Here is a 21547-nt window from a genome sequence, read left to right as displayed (position 1 = left end):
GTTTGGAAATGAAAGGTTCCCCAAAAGGCTTGGTCCCCAGCTGGTAGACCCAATCCTCACCAAGCAGTTGTATCCTTAGGGTTCCTGGTTGTATGCTATAGTTGTTTAATATCCACAATATCTGCAATCCATATAAGTGGACACTAATAGACTTGGATAGTTTTAAAATATTGATCGGATGTAAGGCTTCCTAATAAATGACATGCTTAAGATATTAAAATCAACGTCTAGAAAAGGTAGCAGGCACTCACTCCTATTTTGAGACTCACAAAGTCAGATTTACCTGCAGCACAAGTTGATGTTCAGTTGCTTCCATGCTTTAAACATTTTTATATGTAACATATATAAATATACATGATTATATATACAAATATCAATTGACCAATTAATGGATAGGTTCACAATATGATGGCATTGTGGGAGGTGATGGAAATCAGAAGGTGGAGCCTTGTTGAAGGAAATAGGTCACTGGGGCACTCCCTGGAAAGCTATGTCATGTTTCCTAGAACTCCAGCACTCTCTGTTTCCTGTCTGCCATGTGATAAACAGCATGCCTACTATGCCCCCCCCACCAAGATGCTATGTGTCACCGGAGGACCTGAAACACTAGGGCCACATGACCTCTACTGAGACCTCTGTAACCATATATCAAAATAAATCTGTTCCCTGTTAGATTGTTTCTGTCTGGACTATTGTGTAGCTCTGTGGTAAAGCATTTGCCTAGCGTGTGCAAGTTCTGTTACATACATTTAGTACATGTACTGTGTCTCATCATCTGGTATCAGCTTTGTCAAGCCCATGCAAACACGACACCTTCGCGGTCGGCAGCTCTGCTGTTGCTGGAGTTGTTAGGAATTCCATCTGAAATTGCTTCTGGACATTTGTATCTGCTGTTCCCTCTGCCAGGAAGGCTTTTCCATTCATCTTTGGCCAAGTTGAAAACAAAGTGTACTGGGTGGTAGTGGCACAATCCTTTAGTCCCAGTGCTCAGGAGGCAGAGGCAGGCAGATCTCTGTGAGTTTGAGGCCAGCCTGGTCTACAGAGCGAGTTCCAGGACAGCCAGGGCTGTTACACAGAGAAACCTTGTTTCAAAACACCAAAAGAAAACAAAGTGTGTCTCAGTTCTTCGTAGCCCTTCAGCTCTCAGCTCCGATTCCTCCTTCTTGGGAAAGGCTTTACCTGACCACCCCTGAATGAAACGCCAATGCTCTCTCTCTCCTTAGCTTTATTTCATCACCTTCCTAGCACCGATCACAACTTATAGCTGCTTCTGCTAAACTGTCTTTTATTGGGTTTCCTCTCTCTCCAAGGCTAACAAGAATTTAACTTCTGTGAGTGTAGCAGGAATGTGTGACTATTGGAAGTGTTTTATGTGAGTTCATCCACTCACGTCAGCCCTCAATCCTCTTGGAGAGACATGGACACTGAGATGCAGGTGCAGGGATTCGGAGAGACTAAGGGACCAGCCAAAGCCACCAGGTTGTTCCAGGGGAGAGTCATCGTTCAAACCCAGGAAGTGCTGGGGGTTTGTAGCAGAGTTGATATTTAAAGCTCCAGATCCTAGGCCCCAGGGTGTTAGTAAGAATCCTGCCTGACATTTACTAAAATCTTCCCATATTAAACCAACACTCAGGGGTTGAAGTAGGAAAATCACAAGTTCAAGGCCAGCCTGGGCCACCTAGTGAGACTCAGTAATGGCTCATTTTGATAGTCAACAAGATTTAGAATCACCTAGGAGACACATTTCTGGCCTGCCTATAAGGTGTTTCCAGAGAGGTGTGACTGAGAAGAGAAGATTCACCCTGACTGTGGGCGGCACCATCCCGTAAGCTCACGTCCTAGACAGAATAAAGAGAATGTGAGCTGAAGACACGTATTCGCATCCCTCTACTTTTGCAGATGCAAGGGGACCGGCTGCCTTATGCTCCAGCTACCGCAGCCAGAGCAACTGTGCTGCCATGCCCTCCTGCCCTGTGGACTGAACCTCAGACTGAGTCAAACCATTCCTTGCTTACGTCACTTTAGTCAAGTGTCTTGTCAGAACAAGAAGAAAGTCTTTAAAAACAAACAAAAAACAACAACAGGGTTCTCTATGTAGGCTTGTAGACCAGGCTGGCCTTGAACTCACAGAGATCCACCTGCCTCAGCCTCCCGAGTGCTGGGATTAAAGGCATGCACAATCATCAGGCTAGAAGAAAGTCTTGAATACAGATCCTGTCTCAAAATAAAAGAATCTTTCTGTGGTGCTGTGTCTGCTAGGAATTATCACAGTTATTGCAATAACCTTCTGAAGCAGGTGTGACTATCATCCTTATTTTATAGGTGAGGACTGAGACCTAGGGAGATGAAGAAACTGGCCAAAGAGCTCCCGGACGCCCCCTAAAAAAGCAGAATGATTGTCTAGCTTTTTATCTAAGAGAGTATCACTTCTGCTACATGTCGCACTTTCCCAGATCTGAGACTGTGTGTAGATGTCCCACAAATAGAAGAAACATCTGTTCCTCTGAGGGGTGTGGCGAGGGGCTCACAGATACGACCTCATTCTGAGCACTCCCTGGGAAACTGCTTCCCCACCCTGTGTCCTTCTGCTCTCTCCAACCGGGGTTCATGTGGGGCCTCCCAAACTGAGACATTTTAACATTGTCCTTTCTCTGTGGAAAATCTGGGAAACACAAGTATTGGGGAAATTAAGCAGCACACTCCCAGTTGAGCAATGGGTCAAAGGAGAAATCAAAAGGGAAATATGGAAATGTTTTGATGAGAGAAAAGGAAAGTTCAGAGCGTATAGGCAAGGCCTCATATGCTTGGAGCGCAGACTGTTCGTCTTTCTTCTACTCCCTCCTCACGTCAGTTCACTGACTAAGTTATGCTTGCCGAAGTCTGCTTCTGGGCGAGGCAGAGGTTTGAAGGCAGCCACCGCCTGGTTGGAATTAGCTTGGCAACGGAGTAGGTAGACTAACGGCCACAGACATTGGCTGAGGATGCAATTGAGATTCTGTCCAGCAAGACTGAAGCGTCGCCCTTCTGGCTGCCCTGCCCGATCCTTTTACCCAGCTGTCCGCAGTTCTCCTTGAGGACTCGCCCTTCTCTCTGACTCGCTCACACCGCGTTTCTTAGTTACAGAGCCATTTCCACATCATCCACTTTGCAGATTTTGTACAGTTGATGTCCGAACCCCGTAGACTGGAGTCTGGAACTAACTACCCGCCAGACCCCTGCTCCACAGACAGTGAGTGCTGGGGATAGAGGGCATAGTTGTAAGACTAGCCTGAGGGAGGCTGAAACAGATCATCACTGGGCTCACACCCCAACCCTGGTTCCTCTGCTCTCCGCAAAACTCTCGGCGTGTCTTCCCAGCCTCATAGGGATACTTTTTTATTTCTTTCAATTCTCTCACTACTTTGCTACTTCTCCACTGGCCCCAATACTACAAATAGATGTCTTTCTGGTTTCAATCCTGTTGTCCCCAGAGTTGTGGGATGTTGTTTTGAAATTCTTCTTTGGATTTTTGTATCCTAGTTTGTATTAACAGTTCTTAGACTAATGTCTGGCACATAATAGGCGTGTGTACACATGGCAACAAATCCAAGCTGAAAAGAGAGGGGGCATGGATGGGAGGTGAACTTCACTTAGTAGGTTGTTTGCCTAGCGCACACCAGGTACTGGGTTCAATGCCCAGCATGGTGTGGTAGTGCATACCTGTAATTCCAGTGCTTGGGAGACAGAAGGATCAAGGGTTCAAGACTTCATAGAAAATTTGAAGTCAATCTGTGCTCAAAAGAAAATATTAATACACAAAAATAAAATAATAAAAAGCATTCATTTTAAAAGGGGGAAAGACCGCTAGACTGTTTTGCAGAAATAGCATGGCTATATTACATGTAGGGGTTCATTTACCCATTTCTCCCCACACAGCGTCATCTTTTAGTCTGTGCCTAGAACGGTACAACCACAGAACACAATCTTTATCTACAGTCGTCAAATAACAAATGAATAATTATAAGCTGCTAGGTCAATCTCTGAATGATGTGGGGAGGACTTTATAATGTTGCTGCTATTGAGTGTGTGGTGGGTTTGGGAGCATGTGTGTGCTGTCATGTACACGTGGAGGTCAAAGGCCAGCTTTTGCAGTGTTGGTTCCCGGGATGGGACTAGGGTCAGCAGGCTTGCCTAGCAGGAACATGGCATGCTGAACCATCTCCCCAGCTCTGGAAAGGGACTCCTATCAATATTTTAATATTTTTATTAATTTATTGTGTGTGTGTGTGTGTGTGTGTGTGTGTGTGTGTGTGTGTGTGTGTGGCCTGCCTTCACGGATAGCAGAAGAAGGACTAATGCGATGGGCACAGATGGCTATACGCCACCATTGTGGGTGCTAGGAATTGAACTCAGGACCTCTGAAAGAGCAGCCAGTGCTCTTAAACGATGAGTCATCTCTCCAGCTCCCCAGTACTGTTATCTGAAATATTTTCTGGGAGGGCTGCAGAGATGGCTCAGTAGTTAGGAGCACTGGCTGTTCTTTCAGAAGACCTGGGTTCACCCACCCAGTGATTCACAACCATCTGCAACTCCAGTTCCAAGGCATCTGACACCCCTTTCTGACCTCTGTGGACATTGCATGCACACAGTGAAATGTACACATGCAGGAAAACACAACACATAAAATAAAAACATCTTTAAATTTTTCTCTGAGACAAGGTAAAAATGAGGTTAGGTGAATAAACTATAAATATTACCAGGAAAGTCTCTTAGAGAGGAAATCACATTAATGTCACTCCTGCCCACTACACCCATCTCTTAAGAGTGCACCTGCCTGGTCCATTCTCAGTGGTGGGGGTAGGGAGGGGGAGCTGATGGGTGGGGAAGGCTTTGCACGCTGAACAGGAGTACAAGAGTGTGACTATGGGGCTGTGGGGTTTGTCACTGTAGTCCATTTCTCTCCATTTCTCTCTGCTTGGGAAAATAATTTATAATTCCACCCTGTTGCTGTTGCCGCTGCAGTTTCTTCTCATTGTACATTTAAATTCCATAAACCGTCCGGTTCATGTGGACATGCATAATAAGTGGCCCCAGATCTGTTTCTAAATGGAAGCCAGAGCCAGTGACCAGACCCTAGGAAAGCATAATTATCCCATGAGCAGAGCTGCCTTTTCTAGGAGGGCTTTTTATCAGTGTGTGGAGCCCCAGACGTACATCTCAGGCAGCAGAAAGAAAAGGATTTATAAAACACATTTCTCCTCTTTCCTGGCAGGAAGGAACCCTTCTTTTTTGCAAAAAAGACTTGGTGTCTAGTGCATCCCAACCCTTAAGGGAAAGAAAGAAAATTATTTCAGAAATCTATGCATGTTAAAATAATATTCACTCAAAATGGGGAATGATTGATTCTTTCCATATGTTCTTATCCTATTTCAGTTTAAATTAATTTTGCAGGAGCCATTAACCGTCCCTGTAAAATTTGTCTAGATTTTCTCCTAGTGCTGGCTTTGGCACACCTACAGCCGGTAAGCATCTTTTTGGTTAATCTGTCGAACCAAAATTAATTTCAGTGCAAAAGCTAAATGGTCCTCAAGAGCCCTCGCTCACGTGCATGGCTGGCTCTCACCAGGGACAGACAGCACAGCCTGACAAGGGTGATGGAAACGTTTCAAGGGATCCCTTCCAAATTCTTGCATTATGATTTTTTTCTTTCTTCCCAGTTTGCAGGTGCAAAAATTCCACTTGTAATTCTTTAATTCCAAGGACGATGGGTGTCTTGGGGGCTCAGAATTCAACACAAGTGGCCAGCTGGGACGTGATATTCTGCTCTCGAGTCGTGGCAGGTGCAGGAGGACGAGCAGGTCAAGTTGGAACCCCTCTCCTTGTCCCTCTTTCCCTCTTCTAAGCAGGTGTGTGACTACCGAGCTGAGTTAGTCATCTCCAAAGCCACACTGCTGTACACCAGGAAAACGACTTGATACTTAGCACGCATTTCCAGGAGCCTTATCTGGCTTCTTTTATGCAGCAGAATAAGGAGAGCCGAGTACACCCTCTGTTTGTTTTGCGCTATGCCTGCTGGGCCCCTTATTTGCCTTCGTTCTGCTCTTAATAGATGGTCTTTTCACTGAGGTTGAGAACATCTATATTTAGAAAACAATAAGCGATCTACAAGATGAAACGTTTAGGGAAAAGCAGGAGTGCGCTGACGAGAGAGGGGCAAGAAATAAGCACAGACCCTGGGCATTTCGCTTGCTCTTCTTCCTTGGAAAGTGGAGTCACTGTGGATCTGAGAGGGCGCTCCAGCGCCAAGGAAAACATGGACACAGTACAGGAATCCAGGCAACGACAGGCCGTTGTGTCAGCCAGGGAAAAGCCGGTGCACGCGGCTCCAGTGGCCCCACATACTCGCCTTTGTTGGGACTTCCTGGGCACAGGAGGTTGGGATGAGATCAGTGACTTCTTTCCAGATGAGGGATAGTTTATGTGAATTTTCTGCTGTTCCTGGAGTTTAGGATGGGTGGTTCCTACGCCGAATGTCTCCCAACAGGATCTGGTTTACTGTTATTCCGAAAGGGATGCTTTGAAAAGATTGGCGTGTGTGTGTGTGTGTGTGTGTGTGTGTGTGTGTGTGTGTGTGTGTGTGTGTTGTTGTTGTTGTTTGTTTGTTTGTTTGAGACAGTGTGGTCCTGGCTGTTCTAGGACTGACTCTATAGACCAGGCTATCCTGAAACTCAGAGACTGGGGCCTGTTTCCTGATTGCTGAGATTAAAGGTCTGTGCCCCTGTGCCCTGATTTTCTTCTTCTCCCTCTTCTCCTTTGTCTCCTTTTAATGGAAAAAGAAGGATGGAGATCTTGGAAGCCAGGGAGGAATGAAATCACAAGTTCTAGCCTTGGCCTATGGAACCATAAGAAAGCCATTATTTTAGACAGCAAGCCTGTTTGGTTGTCCGTGGGTGTGAGATGTGCTAGGTCACTTCTACATGGTCTCTTTAACACTGTATAAATACGTACACTTTTGTATGCATATAATGCATATCTATATACATATATGTTTACAGTTATTTTATAGTATACCTTGCCTAGAAACACTCCTGGTTAGATACTTAACAAATAGGTATGAGTTGCCTAGCTGCTCATTGTTATTAACAGTAAGATACGCAAAAATATTGTCTTTGAGATTAAAAATAAAATGATGGTGATACAAGCCATCATTTTGAGGGCCAAGGCCAGAGGATCACTAAGTTAATGTCGGTATGGGCCATATAGTGAGTTTAAAGACATCCTGGTATATGTAAAAAGGTCCTGTCTCTTTCTATATATCTATTTGGCAAAAACCATATGTGCTATCTAGATAATGCACAGATGGTTTCATTCTCAAGTTCAAGGTCATCCTGGGAATATGACTCAGTGGTATAGAATGTGTGTTCAGTATGTGCAAGGTCTTGGGCTTCAAACACACACACACACACACACACACACACACACACACACACACCCCACATGGAGTGATGGAGAGAGATAAAGATTAAGAGGGAGAGGTACACACAGGCACACAATTCAAGGCCCATGATCATCTTAGATGATCGGATCTAGAGAAATACAATGCATAATGAAGTAGTTCCAATCGGGTTGCAGCTGCCTAGCTCACCTCACTTCGGGACTGTTATTGGCTGTAGACAAATGCTACTTCCCAAGTGTCCCTTCCAAATGCCCTTCAGGTGGGTTGCTTTCTCTATATTCTTTACAAGCCTAATTTACAGAGTAGCAGGTAATGTCATGGAAACGGTTTGGAGTCAGACAGCTCTGGATCACTCTTCAACAAATATTTATTTAGCATTCCTATATGCCAAACACTATTCTTGGTGCCAGAGAAACTGTCTTTGGAGCTCACGTGTTTGCATGTGTTCCAGTATAATTAGTCTGTGACTTTAAGAAAATCACATAGTCCCCCTAAGCTTGCTTTTATCCATTTGTAAGATGGATAAAAACATTATCATAGTAGCATCTCAAGATTTGATGTTAAGACTGAACACATCACACAACAGAGCTCTCTGCCCACTGTTTTTATTATGGCTCTGTTCACAATAGCTAAGTTGTAAAATCAGCCTAGGTAGCCATGGACAGATAAATGGATAGAAAATGTGAGATATATACATATACACAATGAAGTATTTTTATCTATGAAGAAGTACATCATTATGTAATTTTCAGGGAAATGGATGGAATTGGAAACCACCACGTTAAATGAAACAAGCCAGCCAGCATTAGTGGTGCACGCCTTTAATCCCAGCACTCGGGAGGCAGAGGCAGGTGGATCTCTGTGAGTTCGAGGCCAGCCTGGTCTACAGAGCAAGTTCCAGGACAGGTTCCAAAACAACCTGTCTGGTTGTCTGGAAAAACAGAGAGAGAGAGAGAGAGAGAGAGAGAGAGAGAGAGAGAGAGAGAGAGAGAGAGAGAGAGAGAGAGAGAGAGAGAGAGAGAGAGAGAGAGAGAGAGAGAGAGAGAGAGAGAGAGAGAGAGAGAGAGAGAGAGAGAGAGAGAGAGAGAGAGAGAGAGAGAGAGAGAGAGAGAGAGAGAGAGAGAGAGAGAGAGAGACAAGCCAGACACAGGATGACATCTGGATTTCTGGATTAAAAACAAAAACAAAAAAAAAAACAAGACATGAAGGGAAAAGGAGGACTATCTGAGAATAAGAAAAGGACCAGGAAGGAGAGACAAGAAGAGTAAAGGTAAGGGAAGAATGTGAACGAACGTAATAAAAACATGATATGTATACATGAAAATGTCATAATAAAGCTCATTATTTTGTACAATGAATAGACAGTAATTTTTTAAATAAAAAATTAGTCTTGCCAAGTATAGTAACTGTAATCACAGCAATCAGGATTTGAGGCAGAGGGATTAGGAATTGAATGGAGGCTAGCCTGGGATACATGAGACCCTACCTCAAGGGAAAAAAAACAGATTAGACAATAGCACCGGTTTTACAGTAAGGGCTTAGTTAATGCTAATTAATTAATTAAGATGTAAATACCACTATGGAAGAAAGCACTCTTTCAGTTGTATAATTTTACCTAGATATGTGAATTCTTTTTCATTTGTCCTCTGCTGTGTGCCTTTAAAGATGTGGACATCACAAAGTTTCAGGGCTTAGCGTTTAGACATTTCTTTCTCTTTGTTTCCTTAAAAGCAACTGTATTTATCAAAGAAATACTTTCTGAGCATCTATTCTGAATTCCCTGCTAGGTTAGCCCTGGATAGGTGGGGAATAAATGAGATCTTCCAGGCTTTGCTGTGAATCAAAAAAGCAAGAGTTTGGACTTCTTTGGGGACGTTGATTACTGACACTCAAAAAATAAAAAATAAAAATAATTAAACGAACCAGCAAGAAGAAAAGAAGCCTGCGCTTGGCAAGTGGGCCAAGTGAAGTCCTCCTGGAGACCTCTATTTAGCTAAGTGTACAACCCTTGGCAGCCTCAGTCTACTCAAGAGGAAACAGATGGTGGGACACCTGTTTCCTGTGGCTGCCCCAGAGGTAAAATTTCAATCTATCAATCTCATTTGCAAGTAGAGAAAATCAGCCAGGCTATTTACTCTATCCAGTCATGTGACCAGTTATTACAGTTATTTAAAAGGGTATAAACAAAAATAAGAAAATATCCCAGGAGACACAGGTCACTATAGGACACAACACCTTCCTCCAAGGCAGAGGTGGGTCTGCTCATTTGCTTACTCAAGGAATCTGCTTAGGAACCGGGGGCTTTGAGCAGTTTCACTGAGGCTTGGGTTTACTGGTTGAGAGAATGGTGACAGTGGAAAACATCTATTGAGCACCTATTGTATACCAGTCGATGCTGATCACTGTACTCATGCTATCTCAAGTTGTTTTTCCGTTACTAAAAATAAAGAGGAAGTCTTTGATAACTCAGGTGTGACAACTCAAAGAACAATTACACACAGAGAATTAATGGCATGAAGGATCAGTCCCAGGAGGGGATGAAGTTAGGGATGGGAGTGAGGTTGGGGGATAGACAGCTGTCCTCAGAGAGGGCAGCAGGCTTCACAGAGGTGGTGGCATCCTAGTATTTAAGAAGGAAGATGTAAAAAAGGTAGGATTATGGATGGTAGGAATTGATGGCGCAGATTAACTACTACAGGGGCTGCAAACTGCTAAGCCTCTCATCTTGACTAAGAAGCCTGATTTCCCTATGGTAAGGGCAATACAGGACTCAGAATGCTTAGTCACAGGGGACTCGGGCCTGATCATACTTCCTTTTTGTTGTTGTCGTTTTTGTTTGTGTTTTTTTCCCCTGAGACAGGGTTTCTCTGTGTAACAGTCCTGGCTCTTCTGGAACTCACTCTGTAGACCAGACTGGACTCGAACTCATAGATATCTATCTGCCTGCCTCTGCCTCCCGAGTGCTGGAATTAAAGGGGTGCGCCATCACCGCCCAGTCATACTTCCTTTTATGAAGGAAGAGTTTCCATTCTGCTCTGCAGTCTGTTGGGTTAGCGGCTAGTCTTTAGACGTGTTGAAACCCAGCTTGTTTTACACAGAGGGGTTCAGGAGGGACACACAGATTCTTTCTATTTCCCAGTTCTGGTTTCTCTCAGTTGGAAGGACTTAGGCGGTGATGTTGGTTAAATGGTGTTAAACTTTGAGTCTGAATTGTGGCCCTACTTGAGTTTCGTTTGAATGCTCAGTCCCTGGCTTGCAGCAGGCACTATTTCAGAGGCTATTGAGTCTTTGGAGGCGGGGAGGACCGGCCAAATAGGTCACAAGGGACAGGCCCCTGAAGGGTTATAGCTGCTTCCGCTTCCGGCCTGTGCTCAGCCCCCTACTCTGATGCTTGGTGGGGAATCTCTGCCGCATTCTGCCAGCGGAGTCCGCTCCTTCAGAGCCCCTGCCCACATTGTCTTCTTCCCGTAACAGACTGATATTCCTCCAAACCTGTGAGCCCGAAGGAATCCTTCCTCCCTAAATCGCTCCTGTCAGGTATTTGTCTGTTTTCATTACAGCAACACAAAACAACACAGATATGCAATTACAGAGCCCAATAATCATAGGCTCACATCTCGGGTCCGCTCTCCCACCCTCCCCATACTAGCTAGTGGTTTTGTATCGACTCTATGCTCCAGTTTGAATCGTGGGATTAAACTCAGCTGTAAAATGTGAAATACCACTCTAAATTTGGAGCCCACTAAGGAAAAGTCAGGCATTTTTACCCTTCTATTCTCTGAGTAAGCAGGAGCCACTCACTGGTCACACCCTCCCCAGCATTAAGACCAAGTTGACTCTCTGTAGTGTTTACCTCCATTGCCTAATTTAACGGGAACACCTGATGCTTGGGAAAGCTGTGGGAACTTCTTATAGTAAATGTTCTATGCAGGCTCCCTAGCATTCTGGGAGTCTGTGGTTGTATTCAGAAAATACCCCCTTGAAGTAGATGAGTTTACAAACAGGAAAAAGCCATCGTTCTGAACCTACAATAATAATAGTATTAATTAAGGGTGCTTTTATATACTAAGTACTATTCCAAGAACTGTTTGAAATTAACTTACTCTTTTTTTGAGGATTTCTTTTTAATCAAGTGTGTGTGTCTGTGTGTGTGTGTGTGTGTGTGTGTGTGTGTGTCAGAGAAGAGACAGAGACAGAGAGTATATGCCATACATGTATAGGTGCCTGAGGGGAACAGAGGTATTGGGTCCCCTGAAGCTGGAGTACAGGCAGTTGTAAGCCAGGTGACATGGGTGCTGAGCTCAGGTCTTCTGGAAGCCACCAAGCCGTATCTCCAGTGCCCTGACTTATTTACTTTTTTTTTTTCCTTTGGAGACAGGGTTTCCCTGTAGCTTTGGAGCCTGTCCTGGAACTCACTCTGTAGACCAGACTGGCCTCGAACTCACAGAGATCTGCCTGTCTCTGCCTCCCACGTGCTGGGATTGAAGGTGTATGCCACCACCACCTGGCAACTCATTTATTTACTCTTACAGTGATCCTGTGAGGTAAATAATGTCATCTCAATTGTGTTTGCAGTGCGGGGCACTGAACCCAGGGCCTGCTGAACAGCTTCTCTCCCCCTTGAGGAAAGTGGTTTGCCAGCAGGTAGAGCCAGTATCTCTACCTAGGCTGTGTGCTCAGCACTGACGCCATGACATAGTCTCCATTCCATAAGCCACATTCTTTTAAGACTCTTGTAATAATAATGTTTTGTGTTCTAATTATAAAACTAAGTCATGGTTGGGATTTTTTTAAACAGAGAAAGGAGTAAAGAAGTCAAAAGTATTTGTATTTTTATCATCTGGTGATCATGTTTATTAACAATTGGGTCTATTTCCTTTAAGAAGCTAAATTGCATATATAATTCTCTTTCCAAGAAGCCTAACACCACATGTGACTTTTAAAAATTAATGCTACAATTTGATCATTTCCCCACGTTACTAAGTATTCTTAAAAACCTGAGATTTCAATGCCTGAAAATATTCCTTTTATTCACAGGTAACATAATTATTCTAAAAATCCCATAATGCTGTGCCATTAGGTTGTTCCCAACATTCCCCGGGGCTTGTGTGGGGATCCCAGAGGGTTCCTTAGCTGGGATCCCTCAGGAACCAGCCAGCATGTTTTCAGGGCTGCCCATCTACATTGCTCCGCTAAGCAGGAACATCCTTGGCCATCGAAGAGGTAAGAACTGTGAAAGGTTTGAATTTCCAGATTCCCGGTGAAACTTCAGAATCCCATTTGACTTTCCCCATCTTTATAAAAATGACATGTACCTTACAAAAAAAAAAGTACAAAATAAAAATGTGCAAGGGGCTGGGGAGACGGCCCGAACGCAGCGTAAGCATATGCAACACACACGCTCACACTCGAACACGCCACACACATATGTACACAAAAAGATAAAAGAAAAAAAGAGCACACACTTGCAGTCCTGGCCGTGGGGAGACTGAGGCAGAAGGACTAGGCATTCACAGTCAGAATAGGTACATCGTGAGGCCCTATCTCCAAGAACAAAGAAGGAGGAGGAGGAAGAGGAGACAAAAACTTGACCTGCTACCATCACCAGAACAAAATATGAGCAAACAACAAAAACCTTAACTCACACCACTTGGTCCTTATCTTCCCACAGTGCACACTACCTTGGCTTTGTTGTCTGACCAACAACAACACACCCTACACATCCTCCTGTTAATAAACGTAAGCCATCTTTCAAAATGGTAGCCGATCTCTGCCCAAGCCCAACTTTGAACTCTTGTTCAAAGTACTTTTCATCCTTTGTTTTATTTGTTTCCCTCTACCACAGACTGCAAGGTGGAAGCAGCCCTGTCCACCAGAGTCTGCCTGCTGATGGGGGAGACAGCTGCGTATTCTTGGGGCAAATACAAATGAATTTATAGGAAAGTGGTCCAAAGTGGTGTTTCCAAATGAGGACATATGTGCTAATAAGGAAATAATCTGTCTATTTTACAAATGGAAATATTTTATATTTCATTAAAAAGCATCTTCCTCCCTCCTTTCCTTCTCTCTCGTGTGTGTGTGAGTGTGTGTGTGTGTGTGTGTGTGTGTGTGTGTGTGTGTGTGTGTAAGCACGTAGAAGGCAGAGGATATCAAGGGTCTTCCTCTATGGCTGCACACTTAACATAAAAAACTTTTTTGTTAGATTTATTTTATTAGTGTATTTTGCCTACATGGATATATGTGCACCCTGTCCCCAAAGAAGCCAGAAGCAGGCATCAGATCCCTTGTAACTGGTGTTAAAGATGGTTGTGAGCTGCCATGTAGTTGCTGGGAATTGAACCTGGATGCCCTGCAAAGACAATTAGTGCTCTTAACCACTGAGTCATCTTTCTGGCACATCTTTATATAACATTTAAAGCAACCTGAAGATCCGGTCCTTTCTGTGTCCTCTGGCTAGTGAACAAAGGAAGTCCTGAGTTAGTTGCGCCAGGTATGCTCCCCAGATTACAACTCTGCCTCTCAGAAGGATTTTGATGAGTTCAAGACCAGCTGTGCACACGTGAAATCTTTTTTGTTGTTGTTGTTGTTTTGAGACAGGGTTTCTCTGTATTGTTTTGGAGGCTGTGCTGGAACTCACTCTGTAGACCAGGCTGGCCTCGAACTCACAGAGATCTCCCTGCCTCTGCCTCCCGAGTGCTGGGATTAAAGGCGTGAGCCACCAACGCCTGGCTGACATGTGAAATCTTATCTTGAAAACACAAAATACAAGTGTACTGCTGGCTTTTGAAGATGTCCTTCTACTTTTTTATCTACTTTATTCATAATTTTTCCATGAAGGAGAATCATGTTCTAATCCCAACTTCATTTTTATTTACCTATGCCTCAGCCTTCTGAATGTTATGGTCACCACACCTGGTTCAAAGCTCATTCTGTATGATGATGTTAGCGGTCAGTAAACACAGATCTCAGAGCCTCTCTGTTCCCTGTTCCCAGACAAGGGACTTTATGCTCAAAGGAACAGGTAGTAAATATAGTAAACACAGCAGTCACCTTTGCTATGTAATAAAACTACTTCAGAAAGAGTTTAAAAAAAAGTTACAAGTGTCTGTGAGCCCCTTGACATGGGTTATGGGGCTTGAACTCTGGTCCTCAGCAGGATCACTGTGTAGTCTTAATGTATCTCACTTTCGTCCTTGGAGGAAGACTTTTGGAGGTGGGGGTAGGGCTGTCCTGGAACTCACTCTGTATGCCAGGCTGACATTGAACTCACAGAGATCCACCTGCCTCTGCCTCTGCCTCTGCTCTCCAGTGCTGAGATTAAAGGCATGGGCTACACTCCTTGGCCCTTGAAGACTTACTAAATAGCAGAAAAGAGAGGGCATGCGACTCTGGAATTCATCGCTCACTATTTCCCTTGTGCCCAAAGGGCTTCCTCAATCATGCCAGACCTGTGGCTAAAGCCTTTACAACTGTGGTATACTTGAAGTCTATTAGAAAGATGTTCTCGCTGGCTAAAATTCCAGAGTGCTCCCCCCTTTCCTTGTCTGTTCTCAGAAGGTGTGACTTCACTGTCATTTTGGATTACACAGCCTCTACAGTTCACACTCTTCTCATTTTAATTCACCCCCATGGTGATCTGAATGAAAATGGCCCCCATAGGCTCACAGAGAGGAGTGGCCTAGTGTGAGTGGGCGTGGCCTTGTTGGAGGAAGTGTGTCACTGGGTGTGGGCTTTGAAGACGGGATCTTTAAGGAAGTAGTTTAGGTAAGAGCTAGCAAGATGGCCCACTGAATACAAATGCATCAGAATCACCTTCTTTAATTTGTTGTCTTAGTTAGGGTTTCTAATGCTGTGAAGAGACACATGACTGTGGCAACTCTTAAAAAGAAAAATATTTCGTTGGGATAGTGTTGGCTGAGTTTTCCTGTGCCAGCAGCCACTCTCGAATAACCACTCAGAGTCTTAATATTAATTATGAATATTATTAATCAATAGCTCAGGCTTCTTACTAACTAGCTCTTAGAACTTAAATTAACCCCTCTTTCTTCTCTAAGTTCTACCATGTGGGCCATGGCTTGTTACTCATTTCATACATGTCCTGCTTCCTCTGTGTCTGACTGAAGACGCCTGACTCCTCACCCTTCTTCCTCCCAGCATCCTCAGTCTGGCTCTCCTGCCTGACTTTATCCTGTTCAGCTACTGGTCAGCCAGCTTCTTCATTAACCAATCACTGTGACATATCAGTATAAAGGAATATTCCACGGTGGCTTATAGTTTCAGAGGTTTAGTCCATTGTCATCATGGCAGGAGATGCAGGCAGACATGGTGCTGGAGAAGGAGCTGAGAGCCCTACATCTTGATCTGCAGGCAGCAGAAGGAGCCTCTGTGTTCTATACTAGGTGTAGCTTGAGCATAGGAGGCCTCTATGCTCACCCCCACAGTGACACCCTTCCTCCAACAAGCCCATACCTACTCGGACAAAGCCATAACTCCTAAGAGTGCCACTCCTTGTAGGGGCCATTTTCTTTTGAACCACCGCATTCCACTCCCTGGCCCCCACAGGTTCTTGCAGCTATATCATAACCCAAATATGAATTCAGTTCCGCTTCAGAAGTCCCCATAGTCTATAGCAATCTCAAACTTACTTAAAATCCTAAAGTTCAAATTCTCTTCTGAGAGTCATACCATTGTAATCCCTGTAAAATCAAAATCAAAAAGCTGATCACATGCTTCCAACATATAATAGCACAGGATATGCATTACATTTCAAAATGCAGGGAGGGGAGCGCAGTGAGAAACACTGAACCACAGCAAGACCAGAACCCAACTGGGCAAACTCCGAACTCTGCTTCTCTGTGTCTGATATCAAAACTCCTTTCAGCTTTGTTGATGTAGGGCCCAGGGCAGCTTTGTACACACCTGCCGTGGCAGGCTCAATAGAGACCAGCCAGAAAGTAGGCCTGAAGTTTCAGTTTACCATTAGACAATACCTGATTCCAGGAAACACCACAAACTGGGACACCCAGGTACCACCCAGGACCATCCGAGGGTGAAAACCTGACATGCCAACCATTGTAGATAGGATCATAAGATATCCCTTAGTCCAGCACACTCCTATCTCCTCTCACTGAGACACCCCTACACAAATGTCAGCCAATCAGGGGTCCTGAACCTTAGAAATTCCCGGCACCAACCTGAGCTCGAGGCTCTCTGACCATGCTAGTGTGTTGGACACATGGAGAGTCCAAGTTGGAACTTGCATAAAGGCTCTTTGCCTTTGCATACAGGATTCGCTCTCCTTGATCTATTTTGGGGGACTGTGAGATCTGGGCATGATAGTTGACTGCAACACACTTCTTTCTCTCAGGCGGGTTCCACTGTTAACAGCTCTCTCTGCAGGTATCCCATGGCTCTGGCATCTCCAACATCTTGGCTTCACCCTCACAGCTTCACACAATGGTCGCTCTAGGCCTCCATGCAGGGACTGTTATATGGTGAGAGATTGGATCTTGGCGGGTGAATCCAAATTACAGCAGGGAGAGACGAGCACACCATGCAGACAAAACTCATATGAGAAGTTTTAGTGGGGGAAGAGAGCGAGAAAGGGAGGGGAAGGGAGAGGAGGGAGAGAAAATGAGATGGGGTGGCCAAAGGCCTGCTTGGCTCTTCAGAGAAACATTGAGAGAAAGAGAGTGGGAGTAGGCGGAGCATGTCTCTTAAAGGGACCTTTTGCACCTGAGTCAGGGTGTGCCTGGATGCTAACAGGGATTCCCCTGACACATGCCTGATCTCAGCAGCTTTCCTTAGTCAAGAAGGAAGCTTCCATAATCCCTTTCTTAAAGCTAGAACTATGGGGCTGAAGCTGCCAAGTTCTGCTTCTTACCGGAGTAACCATAGCCCCCTTAGTACTCGAACAAATCCACACTTCCTGGCAGTACCACTTCCTAGGGGGCCATTTTCCTTCAAACCACATTTGTCACTAGAAGTTCAAGCATCATGCTCATCCCAATGGTTTGTTGGGTTTTTAACACAGGCCTTCTGGGGTGTCTAAAAACGACTTTAAAAATACTGTTTGAAGGCCAGGCGGTGGTGATGCACGCCTTTAATCCGAGCACTCGGGAGGCAGAGGCAGGCGGATCTCTGTGAGTTCGAGACTAAGCCTGGTCTACCTAGTGAGTTCCAGGACAGGCTCCAAAACAATACAGAGAAACCCTGTCTCAACCCCCCCCCAAAAAATATTGTTTAATTTATCAGCTACTCTGAATCCTCTGATTGTATACTTAGCTTTTATAAATTTTATTATCTGAGTCATACCTCAATGTTGCCCTCTCCCCACTAAGGAAAAACTTCAAAAGTAATTCTTTTGTTATTGTCTGGACATTTTTATTTCCCTGGATATCTGATGTTGGGATCATAATAACTGCATATATGTGTGTGTGTGTGTGTGTGTGTGTGTGTGTGTGTGTGTGTGTGTGTGTGTGTGTGTGTACATATATTCGACTGGCAAGTGTTTCTCGTGGAACAGTTGTAATAATCTAAAGCTCCTCCTTTCCTTTTGTCAGGCTAAACAAAAAGTGAGAAAACGTGGTTATTGCGGTGGAGCTGGCATGTCCTGAAGACTGTAGTGGTGAAGTGTTTGCTCCAAAAGGTGAAAACTACAGGGTTATTTTAGTTCAGATGTACCAATCCTGCTTTTTTACTTTACAGCAAATGGAGAATTGAATAAATCTCAAGCCGTAGATATTTCTCTAGTCTATTTTTAAACGTACACTGGCTCTTTCCCAGAAAGAGGAGAAACAAAAATCCATTGGCAGTCAAGCGCTACCTTTTTCCATTGAATTTCCTGAGGAGATTAAAAAAAAAAAGAAAAGAAAACTCTGGAAACCCAGAACAGATGGAGCAGCATGAAGACCACGGCAGAACAGGAAACTTAACAAAGTTCTTAAGAGAAACAAAGCCCTCAAAAAGACCTTGTCTTTAAAAGACTCAGTTGACTGGAGACAAAGTATCGGATGGAGTAAATATTTGCCTTTCCTTGAAGAAACTGGAGATGATAAAAACAGTCACATTAAATTATTCTCCAGGTTGCTCTATCAGGCGTGGATACTAAGGATTTCCAATCTGAATTGGGCAACTCGAGTAAGGCTTAGAGAATGGATAAAAATGTTGCTCATTAACATTTATTCTCTTTTTCCTGGCCATGAAACCATTCTTTAGATATCAAAAAAGTTAAATTTAAACGTCTAAACGCTTGGTGGGGATGGGGAGAGCTAAGCAGATCCCACATTCAGAAGTCACACTGTTCCCAGAATGGCGTGAGACAGCCACCGCACCATGATGTTGCAACAGGTGCAGCATGGGAGCCAGCTACACCACCCCTCAGGGCTCTGTGACTCTCATACTGCACACCTGCTGCCAAGCCATTGAGAGGAACTGTGACCTCAAGCATATGACACTGCAGCCAGTGAAATGAACAAAAATCTGACACCATCAAAACCAACACTGGAAGGGAGTGTCTCAAACTCAACAGGGATCTTCGCCAAGTAGATATAGTTTGTTTGTTGCAGGTTTTTGCTTTTGTTCTTTTCATGTCATAAATGACAAACCCTTCTTGAGTTTCAAAAGAAAAGATAGAGGTAAGCTTCCATTTCATATCAATTAAGGTGTCAGGTTGTGAGGGACCTAAACACCTTCTCAAGAGTAAAACAGAGAGGAAACTTGTCGAGCTAGCCCCCAGTAAGAGGTAAAATACAGCGAGAGCAGAACCTTCCTCGGAGGGAAGCTGGGGGTACATTTCCTTGTGTGAGATGCGATGTGGATAAAAAGGAAGGAAGATAATGTCTTGATGAGGCCAAATGATCCTGTAAAGGGAACTTGGGAGCGTGGGTCTAATGAGACTGTCCTTAGGCCTTAGGTGCTAAGCGTGCAGGCCTTCTGATGCCTAGGGCTATTTACCAGCTTGAAGAAGCTGGCAGAAGTCTCAGGATACTTTCAGAGTCACTTTATTATGACTCTTCATTTATGATTTTCATTATGATTCTCTTTAGATTCCTCATATAGATGTCTACAGCTCACAGAGGGGGGTAGGGGATTAAAAAGTCTAAGTGTGGTGCTGTAATGAGTCCAGAGAGTTTGGAAACCATCGTGTGGGTGACTTTGAATGTTTGGAATTGTGGGATGATTGCAGAGATGATTATCTGAAAGCAATGGTCAGGCCCAGTTGCCAGTGACAGCCTGAAAGTAAATGAGGCTCCAGGGAAACCCGTCACAGACCCCCACAAGCTTCAGAGAGCAGCCTGGTTTAATTACATCAGTCACTAACGGAGTGCAGGTGACTTACTTGTTTTGATCACTTGGCAGGCTTACCTCCTTCAGGGATAGCCTGTGATTCAAGACGCCAGGTCTATTCATGGCATGGATCAGATGTTCAGGACCTCAGAAGGGCTGCAACTGGTCCCTGGCTCTCAAGGCGGTGACCTCTTAAGGGAATTCTTTCTCGTTGTCTAAAGAGGCACGCAGAAGGAAATGGCTCCTCTTTTCTGCCTTTGGGAAAATAGATTATTTACTTATCCACCTTCCTGCTTTTGTTATATTAAACAAGTATTTTATTTTTCTCAGCACCTATGTGCCAGGCACTGGGATAGATGCTCTGGATAAAGCTGTCAAATAGGACCCTCATGGAGTTTACATTCTAATAAGAGTCCAACATAAAAAAAAGTGAAATTTTAAATAAATATCTTAGATTGTAAAATGAACTCTGCAGGAAATACATGGGGCAATGTGGAAGTGAATAAAGGTGGAATAAATATGTAAAAGTTGCCGGGTGGTGGTGGCGCACGCCTTTACTTCCAGCACTCGGGAGGCAGAGGCAGGTGGATCTCTGTGAGTTCGAGGCTGGGCTGGACCGATAGCCTCCAAAACAATACAGAGAAACCCTGTCTTGTAAAAACCAAAAAAAAAAAAAAAAGTCACCTTAGTGGGTGCTCAGGTCTCTCAGAGCCACATCTAGACAAAGGAGAAAGCTGGGTTGGGGAAGGGTGTAAAAATACAGCTGGAGCGAACCCGTGGAGCAGAAACTGAGCCATGCTCTGACATAGCGGCGGTGTGACTGAGTCCAGGGGAGATGTGCTGGGTGAGGGTGGAGGGACAAGACAGTGACCTTAAATTCTGAGAGGACCCAGACGTTACTGGGGGCTTTTAAAGATGAGAGTAAGTCCTGGCTGCAAATGGCTGCCTGAGAGAAAATGACGAGCCTCATTTTAGCAAGATCACTTTTGACTGCTATATGGAAAATGTGTTAGAAAGAGATAAATATGGAAGCAATGAGACCAGTAAGTGATATGAAGTGATAGTATGTTTGTACTATTTATGCCACCCAGTGAGGGGGGTGATAGTGTCTGCTCTGGGAGTTCAGTGGGCATGTCTGGAGGACTTTCAGGTTATTACGTCCTGGAATGGAGGATTAGGGACAGGAGGGTAGTGTCAGAGGCAGGGATAGTTCATTAAAAGATACACTTTCCAAGGGAGGATGTGTGCCAGAGAAGAAAAAGAAGTTTAGAAATTCAACAGTGGCGCGCTGTAAAGAACCGGGCAGTCATTCTCGGGCTTTCTCACACGTGCTCTGTCACATGTAGTTCTACACACAACTTCATGCACTTTGGTTTCATCTGTCACATGTAGTTCTACACACAACTTCATGCACTTAGGTTTCATCTGTCACATGTAGTTCTACACACAACTTCATGCACTTTGGTTTCATTAGTATTAGGTTTCCACCTAGGGGTTTGTATTATAGTACTATAATGAACCCTAGGTCACCTTCGGACACTCTGGAGGGCTCTTGTGCCTATGGCAGTGGCTGTATGTAGTTGGTGGTAGAGGGAGTGTGAGTGTTTCTTCTTTGAAACTACTTTCTTTCCTGCACTAATTTTGTAGCCCTTCTGCAAGGCTCTCTAGACCTTACTACAACCGCTATTCTCCTGCCTCAGTGTGCTGTATTGCCCTCCCCCCCCAGACCGAAGCCCTTCCAATAGTATTCCTACCAATAGGGTAACGTGGAAGTGACCCCAGGACTCCCAAAATTAGGCTGCACAAAGCCGTGCAAACTCTCCT

At 44.4% G+C, this 21547-nt stretch overlaps 1 long non-coding RNA gene across 3 annotated transcripts in view; it reads right to left on the bottom strand.

Moving 5' to 3' along the window:
* Positions 1 to 21547, bottom strand: part of LOC106021953 — a 32735-nt gene that overhangs the window by 10493 nt on the left and 695 nt on the right. For 2 of the 3 annotated variants that reach the window (XR_005877181.1, XR_002384886.2), the window contains exon 2: positions 19776 to 19978. This is a non-coding gene — a long non-coding RNA (uncharacterized LOC106021953). Of the gene's footprint in view, positions 1 to 15845; positions 16132 to 19775; positions 19979 to 21547 lie in introns of those variants that run through there. The other variant, XR_005877182.1, reaches the window with a different exon arrangement.

This window comes from Mesocricetus auratus, unplaced genomic scaffold, assembly GCF_017639785.1.
Source record: "Mesocricetus auratus isolate SY011 unplaced genomic scaffold, BCM_Maur_2.0 Super-Scaffold_100004, whole genome shotgun sequence".
Lineage (NCBI taxonomy): Eukaryota > Metazoa > Chordata > Mammalia > Rodentia > Cricetidae > Mesocricetus > Mesocricetus auratus.
Note: the sequence above shows the minus strand (reverse complement) of the source record. Positions and strands in the feature narration are given on the sequence as shown.